Source organism: Populus alba, chromosome 4 (genome assembly GCF_005239225.2).
Source record: "Populus alba chromosome 4, ASM523922v2, whole genome shotgun sequence".
NCBI classification, from domain to species: Eukaryota; Viridiplantae; Streptophyta; class Magnoliopsida; order Malpighiales; family Salicaceae; genus Populus; species Populus alba.
The window spans coordinates 14,077,504-14,084,534 of NC_133287.1; positions in this window are offsets into that span (position 1 = coordinate 14,077,504).

Consider the following 7,031-nt stretch of genomic DNA (forward strand, 5'->3'; position numbering starts at 1 on the left):
AAGATAACTAATGTAATCATGTTAACAATTTATAATCTGATTGGAACCTCCTTTATGTGTGGTTTCCAATTGAGTAATAATAGTTTATACTATACTTTTTTGAAGTACCATTAGTGGATCCTCTAACCTTGACATTTGTTTTTATCATTGTTTAATCCTTACATCAATTTTACATCTCAAAGCTCTCTTTATTATTACTATTACTACTATTATTATTAATATTAGTACTACTACTACTATTATTATTACTATTATAATTATTATTAGTATTACTACTAATTGTTATTATTATTATTATTATTATTAGTACTATTATTGTTATTGTTGTTGTTGTTGTTGTTGTTGTATTGTTATTTATAATTTATACAATTAACCTCTCTGTGGTTCGACCCTGGTCTTGCTGGGTTATTTATTACTTCGACACTCCTACACTTGGGAGAAGATATCAAGCTTTTGGTCATGTCAATCATTAACCCAAAACACTCTATAGGGTTTAGGGTGTGGAACATACTTTAAACCTAAGCGGGATACACTACTCGAGGAAACTGCATTGATACAACTACCATTGTCTATGATGATCTTACACCCTTTATCTTCACATTTAATGTAAGTGTAAAAAATAGCAGTCCTTCTCCAATCCTCAATCCCTTTAGGTTGTGTTAAAGCACATCTAACCACACTTAACCTGGTTGTCTTGATTTGAGTGGATAGAGACCTAACACATCCTAGCAAGTTAGACTCATCCTCCTCATCATTTAGATCTTGAAAATCATTAGGATTGGGTTCATATACCTTATCATCACAATTATCTTTTTCACCTATATCCTTTTGCCCCTCGATGAATAGAGCCTTATTATGGTAACTATAGGAAATATGACCAAAATCCTGACACTTAAAACACTAAATTTATGAGGTTATCTTCGGTGCTTCATGAAAAATACCCTTACCCTTGTCTTCTCTAGGTATTTGGAAATCAAAGGATTGGGTTTACAAGGTGGGGCACCTAAGGTCATCGTATAAGCCTTTTTGAAATCTATGTAGGGTCATCACTTCATCCTCCCTAACTACATACCTCATCCTATACTTATTAAATTATGCCACATATTCATCAGCAAACTTGCCTCCTTGTCTCAAGTTATTCCACTGGCCCAAAAGATTTCCTTTATAAGAATGAGAAAAATATTTTTCCTCTAACTTAGTCTTCATTTAAACCCAATCAGTAATAGAGGATTGACCTCTCCTAATTAAAGACTCTTCTACACTTTCCCAATAGAGCTGAGCGGTTCTACTAAGTTTCATCTTTGCAAATCTTACCCTTCTATTCTCAGATAGATTATACCAATCAAAGAATTGATCCATGTCATGGATCCATCTATCAAAGATCCATGGGTCAAGTTGACCCTTAAAAGTTGAGGCTTCTACCTTAATATGCCTCATGACTCACTCGTTAGGGTCATCATAATCGTGATGACCTTGATTGTGATTGTATTAATGATTCATAGGATGAGCTTGTCTTTGACGGTAATCATTGGAACGCTCAATATCGTTAGGGTCAACAAAGTCATTGTGACCTTGGTGTTGGTTATGGTGGTGGTTCCTACGAGGAACTAGTCTTTGAGAATTCATATGATTGTCATTAGAATGCTCACTCTCACTAGACTATCTTACTTGCAAAGTTTCTATAGATTCCATCCTCCTAGAAAGGTTGTTCATTTGATTGGACATGTTGCTTATTTTCATTTGCATAAGTTGTAATTGTTCTTGAATATCTCTAAGAACATTACTACAGTTCATGTCCATGATAGCTATGACTTCTAGATTGTGTACTAGACAACCACTACATAAATGTATGCAAAAACTAATCCTGAGACTAAGATCACAAATAACACTTGCAAGTAAAAACGCATAATAAAATTATAGCTAATATTTTTTTAAAAAAATATTATTATTATTATTATCAATCTTGGAGACTAAGTAATGATATATTAAACCAGGAAAATGTGCAAGCAAGCAATGTAAGTCCTTTAAATGCACACAAGTAATCCAAACACAATGTTTCAATTTCCCACTAATTTAACCAAGCTCCACAATTAATTAAGAGGATCAAATCTTCAATGCCAATAAACAAGCTTAAAATTAAGTTAATTCAATTTAAAAGTGGGCTATGTAATTTAGTTATGGGCAAGCACAAAGAATAATTTAGTTATGTAAAAGCATACCAAGAACAATGATATTCAATAGGTAAAAGAATTTTTGACCAAGTGATGTGAGAGTGAAGGATGACATGGTAGAATCTGCTAATGTGGCTGGTAACACATATGTTGCCTCAGCGTGCTAACGTGTTAGGTGACGTGGCACTGACGTGGTAGGGTTAATTATTTTGTTAGCTTCTGCTTTTGTCTTCCCTACCTCCTATGATTTATTGTCGCTGTTGATGGAGATGGCGCACGAAACGGGGCTTCGTGATTATGCCTAGGCCCAGTGGTGTGAGGGAAGAGGCTATGGTGTCTATGGTGTCGCTACTGGATGGGGGTCTGTTGATCCATTGTCCCTACTAAAGGCGAGGGCATTGTAGATGGTGGCCTTACGACTGGTGCTATTGCTGGAGGGTGCGAGTTAGTGGTGGTTGCAGCGGATGGTTTGTAACAGTGATTTGGGTTGCTAAAGAGAAACACCTATTGTGGGAGTTGTTGAAAGCAGTAAATCGATGTGTACTTGGTTGTGATCGTTAGCTGTAATCGGCGTTGATGTAGAATTGCCTATCGCTCTATGGGAATGATGTGTAGGTCATTTTGGTGGTAGGTCTACCGCTGTGCTTGACTGAGACGCCACCGATGGCGGGCACCGTTGCTAAAATTGCTGTCGTTAATGATGAATGGTATTGATGAATTTTTTTTTTATCAGATTAATGGTATGCTTTTTTTATTTTTTTTTCATTTTTTTAGATCAATCTAGGGTTAAGTATAAACATATTGATCGTTTAATTGTAAGAACAATTAAAAGCCATACTCTGATACCAAATTTGATGCGGGACAATAAATAATAAGAATTAAAGCAAGAAAAAAAAGAAGAAAGCTAAAGAAGAGAAGAAAGGAGATTGGAGAAGTCTGTAATATTTTTATTAATCATCAAAAACTATCTCACAAAAATGACAGAGGAACATATAAATAGTAAACCCTAAAACATCTTGCTATTGGGCTTAACCCATCAAATCAAACTATTTAACATAAATAATTTCAAATAAATAAAATAACAATGAGACATGCTAAATAAATAAAATAACAATAAGCCCAAATGGGCTTAGTCTCCCAACCAAAGTGTAACAGGCTAGGCCATCCTATGTCGTCTCCATCCATATACTCGTGTAGTTTGTAGTGTGGGTTTGGTTTCCCCACTAAAACTCTTTTTATTACTCAACTAGAAACCATACATAAAGAAGGTTTCAATCAGATGATTTATCCTTAATGGTTCATTATAAATTTTTAACATGATCATATTAATTATCTTATTTTAGTTACTCCATACTTTTAAATATTGTCAGGAATTCATGATGTTAACTTATGTTAACAACAAATCAAGTTCCTCTCATAACAACAATGTCGGCCAAAGACTATAAAAGATCAAGCATTTATTGTACCAAGTGTTATACAACATAAATCTAGATTAATCATTTAACAAGTAAGGTATTAAGAATTAGTAAGATAAAAAGATAAGACATATTAATAATAAACTTTCTTGGATATAAACATTGAAGTCCATATTGAGTTTATATTATACATATTTTAACACCATTAGTGAAACCTTTTCACCTTGACATAATTAACTTAGCTAGATATAATGAAGAAGAAGAATATAAATAAACAAGATAAGAACATAATTATGATACAAGTTAACTAAGAGTAATAAAGGAAATGAAAATCATAAACAAGAGATTAATGAAAATAAAACATGAAATTAACCTTGAACATTACAAAAAGAGAAAGCAAGAAAATGATCTTGATCTAAAAACCAAGATACTTAAATGAATGACAAATGTCTCCTTTTATATGCTAAAATTCGGAACTATTCATTTGGTAATTGATTATTGATGTAGTGGCTAACTATTGATTTAATGGACTTGATGGACAATAACATTCAAGCATTTGAACTGGATGAAATGACATTGTTGCAATCAAAATTTGACAAGGTGTTCTTCATGAACGTTGTTGGAAATCATCTCCTCTTTCCACCCATAACGTTTCAAAGTATTTGGATCACTACAACTCGAGATATGGCTAAACTACTGAGTAGTGCTTCTAGTGGACGTGGAGGATATCCCTCAAGCTCTTGTTTGGATGAAATGTCATTAGTAACATCAGACCTTAAGTAGGTGGTCCGCATGAAAGTTGTTGGAAATTGTCTTATCTTTCCACCCACCAAATTTGACATCATTTTGCCTTCTAGAACTCTAGCTATGGGTAAAATTCTGAGCCGTGTTTAGGTTGGATTGCAGGACAGATTCTGACTTCTCTTTTATTGCTAAGCTTTAAATTTGAAAATGGCAGATTTGGGTCTTCCACTCCTCATGAAAGTTATAGGCCTATGTCTTAACTTTCCAAAACAATAAATCAATCATACATCCAAGGTCTATAACTCTAGATATGATCAAATGATTGAATGGTGTTCTAGTTTGATCTAGCATCTCTTCTCTAACCTTAGCCCTTTCTTTGTCTTTTCACTTTCAATAGTCAATCACATCAACCAATCTTTTAACTTGTGAGATATGGTTGTATTTAAAATGTGCATTTACCATAAATTAAAGCTATCTATAGTATCAAACTTGTTATTATAAAAACATGCTTAAGTTAGGGAATTTAATGACACTAAAAGTACAATATGTTGATTTAAAGCCTTAATAACAATGCACTTTTAAGTACTAATCAACTACTAAGAGAGCTTACAAGCTAAAAGGCTATGAAATGGTAAGTATGGATGAAGTTGTATCTGGTTTTATGTAAAAGAGTCTGCCTTAGAATATAAAAGACCCAAGTTCATTTATTATCCCATGTGTTATTGGTAATGCTATTTTTAAAAGGGTCTTATGTGATTTAGGTGCATCCGTTAGTGTTATGTCTAAACATGTTTATGATTCTTTTAGTCTTGAGCCTTTGATTAAAACTAGTATTGTAATACAACTTGTAGATGGTAGTTTTGTTTATCCACTTGGGGTGATAGAAGATGTCTTAGTCAATATTGATAATTTTGTTATTCCATGCGACTTTTATATTCTTGATATGGAACGTGATTCATCAAACAATAACACTCCTATATTGTTTGGAAGTACATTCTTGAAAACTGTCAATACAAAAATTGATTGTGGTAAGTATACTTTGTTTGTGGAAGTAGGAGATCAAAAAATTTAATTTATTTTTTATGATGCAATGAAATATCCTTATAGGAATATTTATTCCATCAAATGCTATGACTAAGTTGATAAGTGTATGCAAGTTTTTGAGTTTGATTGCGATGAAGGATTAAGAGTGGTTTTGAGCTATGGTTGTGATTTTACCAAGATCAAAGAGATGGAGAGGGATATATGTGTTCCTTAAAATGTTCAAGAATCAACATTGGCTTTGCAAGCTTTGAAACAACACCTTGTGGTTATATGTTTGTTTATTTAGTACTTTCACATAAAAAGCTTTTGTTATCTATTTTATAGGTAACCGAGTTAGAATTGAAACCTTTGCCTGATAATTTGAAGTATGTATTCATTGGCGACAACAATACACTTCCTGTTATCATAACAAAAGGTTTGACAAGTGCACAAGAGGAAAAACTTATGAAGTTGTTGTGCCATCACAAAATAGCCATTGAATGGACTTTTGCTGACATCAAGGGCATTAGTCCTTCGATGTGTATGCATCATATACTATTGGAGGACAATGCAAACCAACAAGGGAAATACAAAGAAGGTTGAACTCGCCTATGATGGAGGCACTGAAAGCTAAGACTTTGATGCTATTAGATACAGGAGTCATTTACTCCATCACGAACAGTAAACGGGTAGCGCCAATTCATGTGGTACCTAAAAAAATTGGAATCATGTTAGCAAAAGAACAAAAATGATGAACTCATTCCTACTCATATCTCAAGTGGTTGGAGCACGTGTGTTGATTATAGAAAACTTAATCTTTCTACACGCAAAGATCACTTCACATTACCATTCGTGGACCAAATGCTTGAACATGTAGTAAATAAGTCTTTTTTATAGCTTTCTTGATGGATATAGTGTATACAATCAGATTGTTATTAATCTCGAGGATCAAGAAAATACTACATTTACATGTCCATTTGGTAAAAATGCATATAGAAGAATGCCCTTTGGTCTCTGTAATGCACCCACAACTTTTCAAAGATACATGATGAGTATTTTTTTTTTACTATGTTGAAAGAATAATTGAGGTTTTCATGGATGATTTCATGGTGTATGATTCTTTTTTGATGAGTGTTTAGAAAGTTTATCATTAGTCTTGAAAACATGTATTGAAACTAACATTGTCTTAAACTATGAAAAGTGTTATTTTATGGTAGAACAAGGAATTGTTCTTAGGCATGTTGTGCCTTCATATGGATTAGAAGTTGATAAAGCTAAAATAGACATTATTTCATCATTTCCTTACCCCTTATGAGTGAGAGAAGTTCATTCTTTTCTTATCTATGCAAGTTTTTATCGATGCTTTATCAAAGATTTCTCAAAGATTACAACACCTTTATGCAAATTATTGGCCAAAGAAGTGGATTTTGTGTTTGATCAAGCATGTAAAGATGTCCATGATGAGCTTAAGAGACGTGTCACATCTTCCCCTATCATATAACCACCAAATTAGGAATTGGGATGAACCTTTCGAGAAAATGTGCGATGTTAGTGACTATGGAGTAAGGGATGTGCTTGGGCAAAGAATAGGGAAGAAATTACATGTTATCGCATATGCTTCCCACATGTTGGACGGAGCGCAATGCAATTACCTTACAATTAAAAAGGAACTTTTTGC